At 36.0% G+C, this 20,649-nt stretch overlaps 1 protein-coding gene and 1 pseudogene across 1 annotated transcript in view; one reads left to right on the plus strand and one right to left on the minus strand.

Moving 5' to 3' along the window:
- Positions 1-20,649, plus strand: part of VPS13B (vacuolar protein sorting 13 homolog B) — an 858,817-nt gene that overhangs the window by 186,664 nt on the left and 651,504 nt on the right. The gene's annotated exons all lie outside the window — the stretch shown is intronic.
- Positions 2,617-3,998, minus strand: LOC112629894 (annotated as a pseudogene).

The following is a 20,649-nucleotide window of genomic DNA, read 5'->3' on the forward strand; positions in this document are numbered from 1 at the left end:
ACCTGCACAGTGCTGCCTTCTAGAACTGCTTGTATTTTCCTTGAGGTCAGAAGTCCTCCTCCCACAGGAAGTTTTAGATCTCGTTCCCCTCCAAAATACTGACTTGCCTAATTGAAAGTTATTTTACTCATGTTGATTCTTATTTAAGACTTGTAATTGTGTATGAAAACTAGATTGCAGTTCTGAGAAATGTCTTCTCAATGCCCAAGTTTGAACCTTGGCCACACCATTTGTTAACCATATGATTTAGGGAAGTATCTTTACCTCTTTAAAAATCAGTTTCCTCCTCTGTAGAATGATGAACACTGGTAGTACTTGCCTTATAGGAGTATAGTGAGAAGTAAGTGAAATAATATAGAATGTCTGGTATACCATGACTGTTCTATAAATGGAAATTGTTACAGTTTTACTGTTACTTTTAATGGGATTATTACTTTATTAGGGATACTAGAAATGCAGATTCAAGTTGGGCATTCATCTGAAATCTACTCTGGTTTCAGCTTTGGCCTTGGCCTTTGGGAAGTTGAATAGCAGAATTGTCACTTCAGTGTCATTTCTGGCATTCCTGAATTTGTGTGTGAAAATGCTTACCATTATATTTAGTAGCCTAACATTACTTTGATAAATGAGGCATGTCATTTGGACTTTTTGTTAATGTTTCAGTGTTTATTTTTAATTACAGGTAAGCATTCTAAATGTAACAGACAATGAACATATGCTCATAGGCTTTATGTGTTAAAGTTCTGTCAATAAGTTAAAGTATAAATGTTTGTCACTAGAGTAAAATACTATAATTGTCAATAATTGTAGAGCTGTTAGTTTCACGTATAGAAATCATGATTTCACAAGTTCAATGATTAGGTCAGGAGATTGACAGTTAACACAAATACTAACCTAGTACATTCTTTTTTCTTGTTAGCTGGATATATTTCTTTTTTTTGTTTTCTTTGTCACAGAACACTATTTACAGTAGAGGAAACTGGCATTGCAGTCTGGTGGTATAATGGCTTGTTCACATAGACCAGTACATGTTCATCGTTTAGTACAGAAAGCCCTAATGGCGCATACCCTATTAAAATTTAGGGCATCTCCAATATTCTCTCTCTGTTTTTCTTTGTCATCTTTTCTTTTCTTTTTTTTTTTTTAAATAAATGTTTTCAAGGTTTGTCTAAAAGAAGGCCATATAGGTTCTTGGCTAGCAGAAGATAATTCAGAACAGTTGTTGCACAGTTGGACGGTCACCTTCATTTTTTTCCCAACTCATTTTTATTAAAAAACTAAAAAAATGCTCCAACTATCAGTTTTACAAAATCTTTAAGGGAAACACAAGAGCAAAGGTGCTGAGGTAAAAAACACCTGAGGTAGGTTTTTCTGTGTGTTTTTCTCATTTAAAAAATCTGTAAATTTAATGCCCTGGGCCAACAACCTTGTATAAATTGCTACTTTCCTCCACTTTTTTTTTTTTTAAAGAAAGAACATATTTTGCTCCATACCGATGGCTTATACACCAAAATGCAAAAAGACAAAATACATTCTTTCATTGTGGAATTTTTTTCTTTGTTTGGTTAATTGGTTGGTTTGATGGGTTCCTGTTTTCCTCTTCCAAAATGCTAGGACAAGTACTATTGACTCTTGTTCTTTTTGTTGCTTTTGTGTGATGGGATACTCAGATACGCTTTCCTGCGGGGGGGGGGGGGGGGGGGGGGGCAGGGGGGTGCGTAGATAGGGGATTGAGATGAAGGGATGAGGGAATTCAAAAGAATGGAGATGGAGAAGTAGGGGAGGGGAGGGTGGGGAGAGATAAACAGAGAGAGAGAGAATTATATAGCAGTATGCAAAAAACCAGTTTAAAACCCGTGAAGCAAAGAAAAATGGATGTATAAGCTAGACAGGCATAAGGAGTGACACAGTTTCCTCTTCAAGGAGACGGTATCCCTCCTGTTGACATACACAGATGATCCAGAACTGCTGTGGGTGTCCTTCTGACGAGATTTCCCCCTGGGTGAATTTTGTGTGGGTAGCCTCTAAGCTCTTCTGTACACCGTGAACCTCCCAAAGAAAGACTATAAAGTCTAGAAAAGCCTGCTTTCTCTTTAAAAAGAAAAAAAAATTAGTAGTTGATTGAAAATTGGAATTAGTTATTTAATATTTCTCAAATATATTACCACTGCAGGCACCCTGTGTAACCCACAGGCCACATATCTTAATGTCCCCTACTAATATGTACACACATACAGAGATTTGCCACAAAAAAGGGTGTGCATTTTGTTTGGCTTTGAAGTTCACCTATGTTACTTTAACCAAAAGGGATAGCGTTGTGGGAGTTAAGGAGAGATCTGAGTGGATGGTGAAGTGGATTGCTGAAGCCTGCAGAAGCCCTGGGAGGCAGGAGGCAGGGCCTGGAGGTTCTGGCAAACCTGGCTGACCTTCCCCACCCCTTCTTGGCCCCTGGGATTCTCAGGGCCTCTACAGAGTCCCCGGCCCCCTTCGCAGACTTCCCATTCCTCAGATGGTCTTCACTTTGCTCCGTATCTGGCTGGCTGTGTTTGGTCTCATTTTGTCAGGTGTCAGAAGGCCTCCATTCATCTATTGTTTTGCTGGTGCCTGTGGGAGGCCTCACTTGCTGCACTGTGAGGCGACTCCCTGAGGGTATTTCTACTCCTGCTGTTTCACCTGTTGTACAGTTTTCCTGATCTTGTGCTGTGCAGTCTGGCTAGCAAAGAAGTGCCCGATAATTCTGACGATCACTTCCTTATTTTCGTGAGGCACAATGACTTCTGCACTGGTTAAGTTCTGTGGTTCATTCACGGTCTTGCTACCTTTGCCAGTCACCTGGCCAGCTGTGGGAGAGGGCACTCTGATATGGGCTTCCAGCTTCACTTCTTTGGGGTTAAAGAAGTTTTCTTCTTTCAGTTTCCCGAAGATCCGTCCCTGGGCTTTGATGGAGGCTCCGGCGAATCTTGCCAGCTGTTTGATGTGTGCCCCTTTCTTCCCGATGATGGTACCCACAGCCTGGGTTAGGATGAAGAGATTCACAATCTCCTGCTTTGGAGAGTGATGATGCGGGAACGGGCCAAACTGGTGATGAGGGTACAGGCTGGAGAAGTATCCGGAGTGGGTATTAACAGCCAGCATATCATTTTCAAAGGCCTCACGCAGCTTCTTCATAATCTCTATCTCAGCACTGGCACAGGCCTCTACTGTGCCCTTCACGGTGATGGTTCTTTCTGGGTTGTATATGCTCAAATCCTGCAAGGAGGAGATTGTTATCTTGGTCCCTGTTTCATGTTCAGTTTTCTTCACATTTCTGCCTTCTTTTGCAATCAGTCTTCCAACCAGCCCATTGTGGGCCATGATTTTCAGAGGAATCTCTTCGGCTGGTTTGGTCTCATCTGCCTCTTTCTGCATGATTTCAAGAATTGTGTGGCTGTGACATGCTTCAGAAGTCCCCTCTGGGGTGGCATGAATGGTGACAGGCTTCTCTTCAGCTCCAGAGTTCTCTTTTCTGTAGATGTCTAGCTGGGACTGGGTCTACTTAGTGATGTTCATTATGGTCAAGCCCTCCTTTCCAATCATGGCACCAAAAAACTGGGTGGGATCTGCAGCGGGAAATCTGTCTGGCCTGAGAAGAGTCTCCAGGGCATGGCCTTGCTTCTGGGAAGAGTGGTCCCCACCCTGGGCTCGCTGAGGGGGTGAAGGGGAGCTCACCTCTTCATCCAGGGTATAGGAAATCTTGAAGGAGTAGTTCTCAATCTGACGCCCACTTAGCTTCTTCATGGCTATTTTGCTGCTTCTCTTGTTGCATATGTGACGTTGACATCAGCAGTTTCTGTGTCTGTGTTGACTTGTTCCACATTCTCCACTGTCCCCTATTGAGCCAAAAGTGCATCCAACACCTCCCACCGAAGGTGAGGAGGTATGTTTCAAATCTGAATTTTCCTGTTCCTTACCTTTTTAGAGACTGAGTAATCAACCATGATTTTCCCATGCAATTCCACTTTACCTTGGCCTTGCCGCCGCCCCGTGCCCACTCCACAAGTCGGTTGGGAAGGGGCTTCTGCGAGGCCGGGTTCAGCCAGGCTGGGAGCAGAGTCTTGTGCTGGCTAGAGTTGGGTAGTGCGCGTGCGCGAGTTCCTAGTACATTATTAACTTTATGAAAGTCTTTGTAATTTTTCTAAGTCAAAATGTTCATAAACATTTAAATAAAAATAACACATTAGTAGAGGTTGCATTATATCCTGATTATTTGTATAATTTATAAAATTGTTTAATGTACAAGCATTAATAAAACATTTAAACTATATACATTTTCTATTTAATTGCAACAAGTCTCTCAAAATAATGCCCTATTTGGGATTTATTCACATTTATAAGATTGAATTAAAGGGAGAAATAGAATGTTCCAGGAAGGAGAATAAAATGATTAATAGTATCCAAGAAAATAATCCTTGACTCAAATATCATAATGAAAAAATATGAAGAGTATGAAAAGAAGAAAGTGTTAGAGAAAAATTAGGTCATCTAGAACACACCTTACTTTCTCAGTAATCCTAAAATAACAGACTTTTACAAGAGTGCTTTACAAACATTTCTGTGTAGATTTTTAATTAACGAATTGTTGGTATAGAGGAAAGAAAATGTAGTAAGTTGCTAGAAGTATCAACATCTTCAATGCTACCAAAAAAGTCTTGCTCCCGCATCTATTTCAGCTGAAATTGAACACCTTCTTTGTCACTACAGATGTGTAGAGACTATAGTAATAATGTAGCAGCTGACAGCAGGTGAGAAATTGAGTACCATGCTGTCATATTAAAAATCAACTCTTAATATGCTTAATAGAAACTTACCTTGAAAATTTATTTTAAATTAGATTCTACATTTATCTTTGTATTCCAAAAAGTCATTCTGTAATGATGATATTTGGCTTTTGCCACAGCTTAGTAGTGTGCTGTATTTTAACAATATGGAATGTAGTAAAATCTATACCTTTTCTTCTGTGTGCCTATCATATTTATTAATTTACCCAAATTATACAGAATGTTGGGTAAGTTTAGAGGAAAGTATTTTTAATAGCAAAATCCTGTGTTTTCAGCCTTAATTTTTTTAGAGGCTAGTTTCTATTTTAATTAATAATTTAGTAGGCTGCATATTATATATAAAATTTAAACAAGTTTTTATGTTTCAACATAGAGGAATTGCCAATTATTTTCTTCTTAACTAAGTGATGCATTACATTAAATCCACTGAAGTACTTTTCAACATAATTTACACAAATAAGTACTACCATATAAAAAATTTCCGCCTGTAATCCCAGTACTTTGGGAGGCCGAGGCGGGCAGATCATGAAGTCAGGAGATCGAGACCATCCTGGCTAACATGGTGAAACCCCGTCCCTACTAAAAATACAAAAAATATTAGCCGGGCGTGGTGGCAGGCACCTGTAGTCCCAGCTACTTGGAAGGCTGAGGCAAGAGAATGGCGTGAACCCGAGAGGCGGAGCTTGCAGTGAGCTGAGATGCACCACTGCACTCCAGCCTGGGCAACAGAGCGAGGAGACTCCGTCTCAAAAAGAAAAAATTTTTTTTCAGTGTTATTTCATTTTCCTTCAGTTCTTTCATGAGATAGTTATTAGAACCACTTACTGTGAATTAGAGATAATAGAGACATAAAACAAAAATGTGCTTTTTTCCCCTCTACAGTAGAAAACAATGGTAACCACTTATTTATTTCATTGTCAATCAATGAAAATAGAATAGTGTCTACTGGAGATGGGTGTGGAGATCTTAAAGTTTAAAAACAGCTGCATAGTGTCCAAATAAGTAATATAGGATGTATTGTAACAATGCAAGAACTGGTTTGATTTAATTAACTGTGGTTTAATATGTTGTGCATCTCACTCATGGTAAACCATGGTGGCATTTACTGGCTGATGCTTCAAAGCACTACTGTTTTCCATCTACTGTAATTGGTCAGTTGTGTTGTAGAGGCATTATATAAGGTCTGGAAAACAGTTCTGAAGGATTTTGCTTTAATGATAGGTGTAACATCTAGTCCATTTGTTGATGTCATTTTTTTTTTTTTTTTTTTAAAGACAGAATCTTGCTCTGCTGCCCAGGCTAGAGTGCAGTGGCACGATCTTGGCTCACTGCAACCTCAGATTCCTAGGTTCAAGCGGTTCTCCTGCCTCTGCCTCAGTCTCCTGAGTAGCTAGGATTACAGGTGTGTGCCACCACACCTGGCTAATTTTTGTATTTTTAGTAGAGACAGGGTTTGGCCATATTGGCCAGGTTGGTCTTGAACTCCTGGCCTCAAGTGATCCACCTGCCTTGGCCTCCCAAAGTGCTAGGATTATAGGCATGAACCACCGTGCCTGACTTGCTGATTTTAATTTGATGTAATCTCTAAACTCTGTTCTTAATGACTTTAAAGTTTGAAACTGTAATGGTTTTACCAAGTAGCTTTTAAATGATGTTTCCTGAAGCAGAGAACAGATAAATTTGAATGATATGTTTCCAACTACAGACAGCAGTGATCTTCATGTCCTATTACATTCACCCTATAAAATCACCTGGATGTTTTTAAAAAGGCAAGTGGAGAATGGAGAAAAAAGAGGCATTGCTCATGTGATATGTGTAGTGTTCTGAGATTTCTTACATTTGATAATGCTATGGTAGTTATCTTAGATATAAAGTAGTTTCAAAAATTCCAGTTCTGTAACCACATCTGATATGGTTTAGCAGTGTCCCCACCCAGATCTCATCTTGAATTCTCACGTGTCGTGGGAGAGACCTGGTGGAAAGTCTTTCCTGTGCTGTTCTCATGATAGTGAATAAGTCTTACAAGATCTGATGGTTTTAAAAAGAGGCGTTCCCCTTCACAAGCTCTCATTTTTTACCTGCCACCATCCATGTAAGATGTTACTTGCTCCTCCTTGCCTTCCCCCATGATTGTGAGGCTTCCCAAGGCACATGGAACTGTAAGTCCAATTAAACTTCTTTCTTTTGTAAATTGCTCAGTCTTTATCAGCAGTGTGAAAATGGAATAATACAACACCTTAACTTTTGAAGTAAATGAGATGCCTGATGGTATTTTCCCCCAAGTATTTTGTGTTTGCTTTTACAGGTACTTTTTGGATTACTTGATTAAAAATGCAAAAATTACTATAAAAATAGAGGATTATATCTCTTTAACATATTATCACTGTTATCTTTCAATACATTGACAATGCAAGGGTAATAGTTGAGGGTTTTTGTCTAAATGTTGGGGTAAGCAACCAGGCTAATGTAAAGTGGAGGCAAGGAAAATGTTTCAGTGAAAAGGAAAACAGGCCATGTAAATACATTGTCAGTGAAAAATAAGAAATGAATAAATAAATATTTAATAAAATTAATGACTGAAACAGAAAAAGTCACGAATGTTTTTGGATAATAGGCTATACCACAGGGATATAGAATTAGTTGAGAGGGTGGAACAGGAACCACCTGTTCCCCCAAAATTATTGAAATAAAGTAAAATAAATTTTAAAAAATTCATACAAAAAGAAAGTATTTGTTACCTGACCTGCATTATGCAATTTTTTTTTTTTTTAATTGAGAATGGCAAACTCCTTCTGAAACTCTTGATGGCCTTCAATTCTTCAATTTCAGGTCTTGCTGCTCTCATCCCTACTTCCTATAGGCAGTACTACCAGTAAGCTTCTGTAATAGGCCTCTAGGCAGTTCCAGTTCCTTTCTTAGGTTTGTAGGTCATGCTTTTCCATTGCCTGGAGTTCTTCAATTTACTCTACCCTCACCCTCTTTTCTGGTTTACTTTTCTTTATCCTTGAATATTAATTCTATAGACCAGGATAGGGGTACCTTTATAGTTTCAAAGTGCCCTATACTTCCACTGTCATAGTACATATATTAATTGTACATTTCTCTAAGTTAGTGTAAGAGTTTGTGGGAGAGTGTGTGTGTGTGTGAAAAGACAGTATCTTTAGTTAATAAGCACAAAATAAATATGTTTTGAATGAGAAGATTCTGGTTCTAGTATTTACTATTTTTAGATTTAGGAAACATTTATTAAATATTTAAATATTACTTCTTAGTCCACCCTGGGTCAGGGGTTTAGGGGAAAACTAATGGACACGGGGCAAGCTTAGGTGAAGGATGATGCTTGAGCTCAGCTGTGTAGGATGAGTTAATCTGGACCGAGTTGCTGATAAAAATAGAATAAATTTTGATAAGAACTTTTCCTCCAGTGTATTTTGGCATTGCTTTGTAGAATAAAAAATAAGTTAAAGGATGTTAGACTATAATAAAATTTATATTGAAAAAAACTTATGAGAAATTAACTTTATATGAAAATTCTAAAAAAGTCTGAAATGTACAGATGCTTCATGTTAATACTGACAGTTACTGGCTAGTTTATCTTATTTCAATTCATAATAAAAAAGCTAAAACAATTGTTTTTAAGCACTAACAGAATAACTGGGTCTTGGAAAATAAGTAGCATTATATGCAAAACGTGTAATATGCCAACTGGTGGCATTTTGCTTCCCTATAATTATTATCTAGTGAATGATAAGACTAGATTATCATTCTAGTGATATATCTAAAAATAAATTTCTTATTTATTTATATGTTATATGGTAAAACTTATATTTAGAATCTTACAAGGGAAAGGAAAAACATCTTTTCCCCCTCTCCAAAAATCTACTGAGAGAGGAAGGTATTTATTTGGCTTACCTGAATTACATAAGACAATATCTCAGACTTTCACCTGAGTAAGAATCACTTTGGTTCATGCTAAAATGCAGGTTCTTAGGCCAGTCCTGTTTTTGTTGGTGAGGCTCTTACATTTGACCTTTAATGAACATCCCAATGTTATCACATTCCAATGTGATAACAAATTGGAAAATAATGTGTATGTCAGTAATATGTAATTCAGATACTAACAACTGACCCTTATTCTCCTGGCCATTGAGTGGTGTGGCTGACACATTCTATGTAAATCTGAGGTTCTCAACAGGTTATATCCAATTCTGTCATAAATTTAGAGTAATCTTAAGTACATTGGATTAAATGTTGCTTATTGAATGCATGACATTTCACCTAGAATTCACAAAATCATTCAGATTACTTTATTCTTATCATCTGGGTACCCTACTTTGCTGAGCAAACTGTGTTACATTGGGTTTGTTTATTACAGTCTGTGCAAAAAGAAACATCAACAATATTACTATCATTTCACTTTGGTATTTCTGGTATTCCACTAATGCCTCATTTGTAATAGTTAGGTATATCTTTATCTTTCTAGTAAACTGTTTGGTTTTTAAAGAATAGACAATTTTAAAAATGTTGAAATATAGTATATATCCCTACCTGACTTTGTAGGGGATAACTTTCTTTTTAATCTTGGTTATTTCTTGATTATATGCTGCTTATAAAAAACACAAAGCTTAGACATTTACTTTGTTTTTTACCTTTTACAATTTTTGTTAAAGTAATACATATTCACTTTAATATGTGAAACAGTGCATTAATATGCACAGAAATATTTTTAAAAAGCTAATATCCTTTCCATCCCTTTTTTTCCCACCTCACTTTCTTTATTCTGATACAAACAAACACATGTATAGGTTTGTGTTGAGTATGTATTTTAATGTGATTATTTGCATATTTTGGAACTTGCTTTTTAAAAACACCATGTTGTGGTGGTTGTTCCAGCGTAACTGTATAATTATAACTTATTCTTCTTAATAGCTGTGTACTATTCCATATATGTAAGAGAGTATCATTATTTCTTTAGTAATTCTGTTTATGAACATTTAAGACCCTTTTTCGTTACTACTCATAATGGTGCAACAGATAACTTTGCTTATAGATCTCTATGCATTCATTTTCTTTCTGTTTTATTAAAGATACAGGATTGTGGGTCAAAAATAATGTGTATTTCAGTTTAATGAATTTCCTTTATAAAATAAATAACATTTTATATACTTGTTATAAAAATAGACTATAGAATATGGAAAACACATAGAATGAAATAAAAAGCATCTATAAATCTACCATCAAAACACAATCAATGTGCTAACAAATTGGAAGTTACTTTTTCAATTGTTTGTAATTATTTGCTTCTTTAGAATTCATTACATCAATTGTGTTGTAATCCTGTAAGGTTTATTTTTACCACAAAGAAGATTTCACAGAGTAATTTCAAATTCTGAATTTTTAATTTTTTTTTTTTTTTTTTTTTTTGAGACAGGTTCTTGCTCTGTCACCCAGGCTGGAGTGTAGTGATGTGGTCACAGCTCACTGCAGCTTCAATCTCCAGGGCTCAAGTGCTGCTACCTCCTCAGCCTCTTAAGTAGCTGGGACTACAGGTGCATGCCACCTCACCTAGCTAATTAAAAAAATTTTGTTTTTGTGGAGATGGGATCTCACTATGTTGTTTAGGCCAGTCCAAACTCCTGGGCTCAAGCGATCCTCCCACCTCAGACTCCCAAAGTGCAGGGATTTCAGGTGTGAGCCACAGTGCCAGGCCTAAGTATTTTTTTTAAGGCCCAAGTAGTTTGTTTTTAAGGCCCTTAAGTTTTAACTATAGATTTGTCTTTGTTGTTCCTACTTCTTTCACTTAAAGAGAACAGCTGAGAACTTCCAATGAAATTTGTAATATAATCTAAAAAGTGGAATATTGATAAAGGAAGAAAAAATAGCCCTGAAATAGAACTGTGCAAGCTTGAGTACTAGGTGTGGCATCTACCTGATTAGACATGGGATTTTGGTTAAGTTACTTGATGTCAGAACCTCAGTTTCCTCCAATATTTCCAAATTCAGGTAATAATGACTTACATTTTAAGATAGTTATTTGCAGTTGAAGAAAAAGAAGCAAAAATATTAAATAGTATGTTGTTACTTAACTTGATTCTGTCTTAGAACCAAAAATGTCAAAGTTTTCCAAACTCAATATCAGAAAGTTTCTTTTTGCCTCCTTGCAGTCCATCCTGATCGTCATCCCCATAGGCAGTTCTTATTCTGATTTCTGTCATCATAGGCTCAGTTTTCTGATTCTTTAAGTTCATGTAGGTGGAACTATACAATATATACTCTTGTATCTGGTTTCTTTCAACAGAATGTTTATGTGGTTTATTGATGTTATATGAATATAACATATTTCTATGCTGTGCAGTATTATGCTATGTAAAATTAGTAAACTATTCTAATTCTAAACTAATGTTATTAGTAAAATTAGTAAACTATTCCACTAAGTAGGATAGATTAATAGGCTCTAAGTGAAAAACAAGTCTTCTTTTAGCACCACTTTACCTTTCTTTTTTAGAGAAGGATGTTTGTATTCATGTATGTGTGTGCATGTATATATGTTACTGATAGATGGATATGTAGGTAGGTGAATAGGTAGAGTGGTAGTTTTGGTTTGAAAAATTGAGACGAATTCATATAAAACAACTATGAGTTATTACATCTTGGGAAAATGGAGCATGTGAGACCCACCTTTTATATACTTTTAAAAACTCATGTAATTATGAGTTTTGCCTTTTATGTTTTATGTCTTTCAGATGAGGGGAGGAGGAGCTATACCCCCTACCAAATAAATAAAAGCTTTTAAAATTACTTTTTTCTTTCTGCTCTGTTCCTTATTTCTACTGTCTTTCCAATTTTTTTTTCTAATTGTATGGGGAAATGTAGCCTTTAATTTAGCTCTTAACATTACAAGAGTTGCTCTTAACCTCCCATAAACAAGATTATTATGCCCATTATGGTTTTGGGGTGTGTGTGTGTAGTAGCTGGCTATTTCTGTCTATGATAATTTACCCTGTTCCCCCCATAACCTCCACTCCCAACGCATTTCCTTGAAGAGATCTTTTGAAAGTCCTGGTAGTTATTTACTAAATATAGTACTTTAAAGCAACGAGGTAGTATTCATTTAAGTAAGTGACAAATTTTTCAATATTTGGGAGTTAATATTTTAAACTCCCAAAATAAAGATTGATCCTTTTTGGCAATTTAGCCAAACCTTCAATATTTGATTGTTTAAAGATAGATTTAGTTTCTGATGAGTGAGGGAAACGAATCTGAAAAAAATGATATACTTTGCTGTACTTTTGTCATCATAGTTTATAATCAAATCCTTGGAAACTAATAGCATTAGTAAACAACAAAATAATTAGAAAATTAAAATACTGAATCATTAACAGATTGTTAGCAAACAATAGAAAATATTGGGGTTTTAAAAAAATGATACTGTTTACTATACTGAGGTAGTCAGCCTCAAAAGATGGCTATGAATCAGGCCTCCTAGTATTTATGCTCTTCTGTTGGCCTTTCCCCTTAAATCTGGGCTGTCCCTGTGACTTGCTTTTGACTTGCTTGTGGTAAAAGTGATACTGTTTGACTTCTGAGGACAGGTTATAAGGAGCCTTGCATTTTCCGTGCGAGTCACCTGGCATATGTGCTCTGGGAGAAGCCAGCCACCATATGTGAAGGCCAGTATCCCTGAAACTGCTATGTTGTGAGGACGCCTAAGCTAGTCACACAGAGAGGCTAATTGTAAGGAAGGAGAGAGAGAAATGCTTCTCTGACTCTCAGCTGTTGCAGTTCTTCCAGCTAAGTTATCAGACATATGAGTGACAAAACCATCTTGGATCTCCAGCTCGATTGAAACTTCAGATGATTCCAGCCCAAGCCACCATCTGATTGCAGCTACATGAGTGAGGCCAAACCAAGAACCACTCAGATAAGTCTAGAAAATTCCACAGAACTGTAAGAGAGAAATAATAGATTCTTGTTTTTAAACCTTAGTTTTGGAGGATTTCCATAGCAACAAATAACCAGAACAGGTATTTTTAATTAAAATTTGTCTTAAATATATTTTATCATGGAAAGGACCAAGATATTCTACTCATCCTCAGCATTTCACTCTTTTCTAGATGACAGTATTTTGAGCCAAGGGATATGATTTAAATAATTGACACAGAATTGCAGATAAAGAGAGGTTCTGGGGTTAAGAATCAGTTCAGCCAGAACCAATCTGAAGCATCTAAGGCTACTAGAAAGCTTTAAGGAGACATGAATCATACTTCAGGGACCCAACAGTAATGAGGGGGGTTCAGGTTGAATGCAAGCATTTTCTGTTTATAGTTAAACAGAACAATATAATAAGATATGCAATAATTTACTTTAAAGAAATTAAGTATAAAGCTTTCACTCTTTCCTCCTCATTTACTTTATTTTCTACTTTAGATGGCATTTTGGTGGCTCAGTTAAAATAATAAAGTTAGGCTTCATGTAAAGGGGTGGGATTTGTATCATATTAATGTGACTTCTAAGTCCCTTTATGCATTCCAGATAAGAGGAAATGTGAATCCCCTAATGCCAGAGACTGCTGTTTTTTGATTACTATCTCTGACCTCAAAGTTCACATAGTATATTAGGCATAGTGCATTCAGCTCATTTTCTAAGTTATCTTTATGTTTTGTCAACTGCCAGGTGGACTCTGGGCATTTTTTGGGGAAATGTGGTTAAGGTAGCCATAATTAGCAACTGCTTGAAATACTTACCAGGTATTTTAAAGAATATTAATAAGACCTCATTTAATTTGGTTGGCAGCTCTTAGATGATTTCTACAGTGATCATGATCATGTCTTACATTTTTATATATTAGCTAGCCATTTAATAATGTACTTGAGAACTAAATATTTTAATAGTATTTCCTTACAGTCTGATACAGCGTGCAATGTTAGGTAGTTAAATGTTGTCTAATACATAATTTTGAGCTCAATTAGCTTGAAATGGCAAGTTCATCTAAAGTACATATGAATAAAAGGGATTATAAGTATAGTGAAGTGTAACATAGAACTGGTAAATATTTTAAATATATGTACTCATTATGATTTGTAAATATTATAGCCAAAGCATGCAGTTGCAACAACTTCCAAAAATTAAAAACTATTTGAAAACTCTTTTTACATTTTACACTTAATAAACTAATTTGTACATAAACCACATTATTATTTATATTTAAAACTTAAAAAATTCACTTTCTCCAGCTATTCTAACAAGAACTTAATAAGTAGGCATTGCTTTTAAAATGACACAATCTACCAGTTATTTGGTAAAACTAGCATAATCATAAATTTCCCATCCATGCCTTTTCCAAAAATACTAACCCATATTGTTCTCTCTGGACCTGTTGTAGGGATGACTAATCCAACTGCTGAGGTCTCCCTTTATGTGTTTGATGGAACACTTGGCTTGCTGGACTACAGCTGTGTGTTTATGTGCAGTGCACACCTGCAGGGGCCTGACAAATAGCTGTAGTATGCAGAGGATACAAAATTACCCTGGCAGTGCTGCAAATAAGGAAGTTTCTGTTTTGAAGTCCATATGTGTGTGTGCTTGAGATGCCAGCTGGTGTATTTATGTTGCATGCACAGATGTAAAACTGCCAACTGATTTTATACCAAATAAAGTCTAATCTTTTTATACGTACTTTGTGTCAAAGTTATGAAGTGGTATGTAAGAATATTCTCATGACTTAGCTCTTTTAAAATAAAAACTGCTATTAAAAATGTGAACTCATAATATCATTAGGAAAGAGAGGAAAAAGGATAGTGATAGAGATGGTATTTCTTAACTATTATCCTGTGTATAATAATGTTATTATTACTATATCATTAGATAAGTAAAGTTTTGATGTATTATAATCATGAATGATATATATTCTCTTTTGTGACTAGAGTCAGTCAGGTCTTTATGAAATCCCAATTTATGAATACTGAAATGTGAAAGACAAATTTATATAATTACTTGACTTGAAGGCTTTGGCTATTCTATTTTTCAAGTACATTTGATTTTAACAAGTTGAAAGGATGGTGCATTTTTTGCCATTTTTAGAATGTATTTAAATTTGTTCTGAAAGAAATATTAGTGTTTATAAATACCAGGGATAATATTTCCCAAGTCTATGGAAATTTTAAAACCAATATAAAAATAGTGGAAAAGCCAGTTATTCAAAAGAACCTTTGAAAGAAGCAATTGTTTTTGTTTCTTTTAATATGTCTTCTCTGACTAAATGAAGAAATATATTTTATTGACTGTGTCCGTCCCAAACAAGAATAATGATTTGATTATTAGATAATTGATCTTCAAATTAATATTTGCAAATGAGATACTGTATATGTTACTTAAGTGCAAATGTAGATTAGAGTGGAAGCTTTTTTTAAAAATTAGTGTTGGATATATTCATTTTCTCTAAGAACTATCATTGCTTATGAAGCAGTGATTTTTTCCATATATAATTGGTTTCTTTGTTTTCTTTTTCTTTCTTTGTTTTTTTTGGAGATGGAGTCTCGCTGTTGTCAGCCCGGGCTGGAGTGCAATGGTGCGGTCTTGGCTCACTGCAACCTCTGCTGCCTGGGTTCCAGCAATTCTCCTGCCTCAGCCTCCCGAGTAGCTGAGATTACAGGCATCTGCCACCATGGCCAGCTAATTTTTGTACTTTTTTTTAGTAGAGGCGGGGTTTCACCATGTTGGCCAGGCTGGTCTCAAACTCCTGACCTCAGGTGATCCACCCACCTCGACCTCCCAAAGTGCTGGGATTACAGGCATGAGCCACCATGCCCGGTCCATATATAATTGGTTTCTAATATTAATGGATATGTTTCAGTTGAATCATTTTCAAAAGGATTGACTTTTACTATATTTGAAATATATGTACAAATTAAGAATTTTTAGACATTGCTTAACAATAGCTGTTATCAGAATTTGTTTTTGTTTTATTTATAACCTCTTTATTGTTTTGTATCGTTTTATATGTATAGGTTTATAAGTATTTGCAAATGGAGGAAAGTAGTTCAAGTGCTTTTCAAAATCATGTTAACTTTCTTATTAGAAACTTTTAATGGTACTGTAAAAATATGTTGTCGTATATAATCTTGTATTCAGTTTTGCATTTGAAACACACTGAATTTGTCTTTCACGTAAGTATATCTAGATATATTGATTCTTCTGATATTAATGTAAGTTATAATTGAGTTCTGATTTTTTACTTATAGAATTGCCTTATCATAGTTCCTTATTTGACTGTATTTTACTGACATTTTGTATGCTTTCCTAATTATTATTTTTAGTGATAGTGTCAAACTTTAGTTTGTAATGCCTTTAAAAACTTACATAGTGTTTAATAGGCATGATTCCTTTTTCTTCAATGGTAGGCATGATGCCTTTTTTTGTCATAAAGGGATGTATATTTGCTATTTTTTCTAGCATAATTTTACTTGAACTTTCACTGTAATTAAATTTCAGCAAATGCGGGAAAGGCCTGAGCTTTTAGCATTGTCCCTTAGCCTTAAAGTCTAAATTTTGACTAAATCAGGCATCTTAATTCATGAAGAACGTTTGATTTGGAATAAGTTTATTTATATATAATGAGACAGAAAGATGGACTAGAAACCACATCTCCCAATGGCTGACCTGAGGGACAAGATGTTATTGACAAAATATACAATTACTTGTATGATAAAAAGTGCATGAAGAAACCAAATACATCGATTTCCCAAATGAAAGGTAGTATGGTATACTTGAATTAACTCTTGATCAGGAGACATACAAAATTCTAGCCCTGTAACACACAGTTGTATGTTATTAGACTAGTTTCCTGGAGCTTTAGTTTAGTTTAATTTTTCTACCAGAGAAAGGGGATAGTAATTCTGATTAATATTGATGTAAGTATTAATAATAAGATAATGGACATAAAGCTGTTCTGTGGTCAGGGTGTGGAGCATGTAGTAGATGTTCAATAATAGTTGACTTTTTTTTTTTTAAAGCAGTAGTAGTAACAGTTTGAAAAAGTTCATTCCATAGGAAATATACATGTAAAGTTAACTCAGAAAAGGATAGACATAAGAAAGCTTCACTGATGCTTTACGTTTTTTCCTGAAAATATATTTTAAAGAAAGGACCAAACCTCAAATTTTTACAGCTAAAAGAATCTTTTATTACTTATTTGAGAGATTATGTTCAATACATTGCTTGGTTATTTAGTGCTAGGGCCAACTGCCTTTAGTAGGATATCACTTCAAACACTGCTGCCGCCACTGCAGGTTGCAAGCACATGATTGAAGGCTTCTAGTTCTCAGCTCATGCCCAGATGTCTTTCAATAACTATAGCCAGTAATTTCTTCAAATTGCTCACTTTATCAGCAGCACATGTCATCAATCCTGAAGTGGTTGGTCAAGTCAACTGCAGAATCTTTAGCTTATAGACACAGCTGCAAACAGGTGAACAGGCAGAAAGTAATTTGTGCAGCTTGGTGGCTGTCAGACGAAAGACAGACAATCTGTGTTTAAAACAGATTGCAGGCCCCGTATGGGCCAGACAAAAGGGATTTCTCCAACTGCAAATAATTCTAAGGTTAACATATTTTCCTTTCTGCCATTAGGTGATTTGTTAAAATTGGAAACAATGAACATTATAAATCTACACAGAAACTGGAGACAAGATGAAAGAGAAAATCAGATCACTAAATAGGTTTACATTTGTCTTTCCAAAGAAGTATAACTGGCATTCATATAAGCTGTTTTCTCACAAATTAAGCCAAGTTATAAAATAATTCTTTGAAACTTACAAGATTATAAATATTTCAAGTTGCATTAAGAATTACTGGTATTAAAAAAGCAATGAACCTTGAACAGTCCAGTTTTTATAAGTAGTTTTTAGAGTTAATTGTTAATTTGTAGATGTTGGAATTTGCTTCTTTAAAAATATTATTTAGTATTTTTCTTGCAGCTTTATTAAGTAGATTTTAAAACTAGCATATGCTAGATATAACACACTTTTCAGCACATAAAATCTACCATGGTTACAGAACAAAAATTCATATGGAGAAAAATATTCTGAGGACCTATGCATTTAAAAAAGTTGTCCTCACATTTTTTCCTTTGGAGTTATTTAGATCAGACTCTGAAAGATACCTGAATCTATCTGTAAAACAGTTATATTTTAGAAGATAGTTCTACAATAACACTAAGAATATTCATCATTTTTGTCCATAAATCTCAAAATGATAAACTTATGAGAGTCTGAATCAGCAAAGTTATTTCTAAACAGTATTGGACCATATAAGTGCCTACTCATTAAACTAAACAGGAAGAAGGGCTATACTACATTAGCTAAATGGGTACCTCATGACAGAAGACTACTGAAGAAGATAGACACACTATCTTTAAGACACACTCTCTTAAATATTTAAAAAAGTTTAGATATTTAAAATATGTGTACATGTGTAGTGCATGGATGCATGTGTTTGTAGGGAGGAACACATGAGAAATAATTGAGTAGTCCTTTGTTTTCTACCAGAGCTTATGTCTATGATATAGAGAACCGTAAGTGAATGTTACTGATTAATTCTCTTATTTTTGGCTCTCTTGTGCTTTCTCTCTTGTTTCACAATCAATTTAGTATTGTAATTGTTTTTAATAGGTAATGATCTGTGTAACATCGTGTTTCAGAACACAGTCCTCAGTGTCAAATTATATTTAAGTTCCAATTTGATAATACTGTGTGATTTTTGAACAAGTTACTTAACCTACCAAATCCTTAGTTTTTCAGTGGTGATAGTGGCTATTTATTAACTTAGGTTGTTTTGTAGTATTAAAAACTCATATAAAGTATTGTGCCTTGTGCCTTGTACTTATTTAAAGCTTCAATAAACTTTAGGCATTTTCTGCTAGAATCCAAACATCCTGAGGAAAGGGAATGTTTTGGTCTTGCTCCTAGCTGCTTCCTAAGCATTTATTACCATGATTTGAACCTCTAAGAACTCGGAAGTAATCTGAATGAACTTGTCAATAGTTCTGTAATTTTTAGAGTCCACTGTGCTGATTTCCTTTAGTCATAATATTCCCTTCTTGCCAAATGCCTTGACCTTAAATATGACAACAATTCTTATTTATTTATTGAGACAGAGCCTTGCTCTGTCACCCAGGCTGCAGTGCAGTGGCGCGATCTTGGCTCACTGCGACCTCTGCCTCCTGGGTTCAAGCGATTCTCCTACCTCACCGTCAGTAATCCCAAGTAGCTGGGATTACAGGCACTCACTACTATGTCTGACTAATTTTTGTGTTGTTTTAGTACAGACAGGGTTTTGCCATGTTGGTCAGGGTGGCCTCAAAACTCCTGGCCTCATGTGATCCACCCACCTCAGCCCCCCAAAGTACTGGGATTACAGGTGTGAGCCACGGCACCCCGCCCTCATTTATTTTTTGGGTATAGACAAAGCGGTATGAATATTTTACTGTCTCTCATTTCAGTTTTTCTAACATTAGGAAATTGTTCTTGATTACAGCTGTTTGTCAAATACAGCTAGCTGTGGTGCCTCATGCTCACAGAATAATCTGGCATTAAAAATCAATTATATTTTACTGTTTTTTGTTTTGTTTTGTTTTTTGAGACTGGGTCTCACTTTCTCAACCAAGCCTTTTGGTCTCCAAACTTGCCCAACATGGTTCCACTCCATTCTTTGGCCAAAAATCAATGGGTTCAAGAGCACAAGTTTTAACTCTAGGACTTAATTTTAGATTTCTCATATCAAAATCGCTTTGCCTGTAGAGCAGTAGTTAGAGCTTCCAATATATGTTGACTTTCAGGCCCTACACCATACCTATTGTTTTGAAATCTCTGAGGATGGGGCCTGGATGTCGATCTTTCAATAAAATCTCTTTGTGTCTATCTAATGTGGACCCATGGTTGAGAACAAGTGTTCTAGGACAGAGACTGGCAAGTTATGACCCATGGGCCAAATCCAGCCCATCAGCTGTTTTTGACTGGAATGCAGTAACCATCATTATTTGGCTGGTTAGTTATTATCCATGGCTGTTTCATGCTACAACAGCAGAGTTAAATAAATGCAACAGAGACTGTATGTCTTGCAAAGCCTAAAATATTTATTATTTAACCCTTCATAAAAAATGTTTGCTGGCTGGGTGCGGTGGCTCAAGCCTGTAATCCCAGCACTTTGGGAGGCTGAGATGGGCGGATCACGAGGTCAGGAGATCGAGACCATCCTGACTAACACGGTGAAACCCCATCTCTACTAAAAAAATACAAAAAACTAGCCGGGTGAGGTGGTGGGCACCTGTAGTCCCAGCTACTGGGGAGGCTGAGGCAGGAGAATGGCATAAACCTGGGAGGCAGAACTTACAGTGAGCTGAGATCCGGCCACTGCACTCCAGCCTGGGCGACAGAGCGAGACTCCGTCTCAAAAAAAAAAAAAAAAAGGTTTGCAAACCCATTTTAGATTATGAGCTCTGATGCGGTGACTCACACCTGTAATCACAGCACTGTGGGGGGCCAGGGTAGGTGGATCATGAGGTCAGGAGTTCGAGACCACCTTGGCCAACATGGTGAAACTCTACCTCTACTAAAAATACAAAAATTAGCCGGGCGTGGTGGCACGCACCTATAATCCTAGCTACTCAGGAAGCTGAGGCAGGAGAATCACTTGAATCCGGGAGGTCGAGATCTCACCACTGCACTCTAGCCTTGGTGACAGAGTGAGACTCTGTCTCAAAAAAAAAAAACACAAACAAACCAAAACGAATAAAAAAAGATTATGAGCTCTGATTATCAACAGTTTTGCATATATTT

Source organism: Theropithecus gelada, chromosome 8, assembly GCF_003255815.1.
Source record: "Theropithecus gelada isolate Dixy chromosome 8, Tgel_1.0, whole genome shotgun sequence".
Classification (NCBI taxonomy): domain Eukaryota; kingdom Metazoa; phylum Chordata; class Mammalia; order Primates; family Cercopithecidae; genus Theropithecus; species Theropithecus gelada.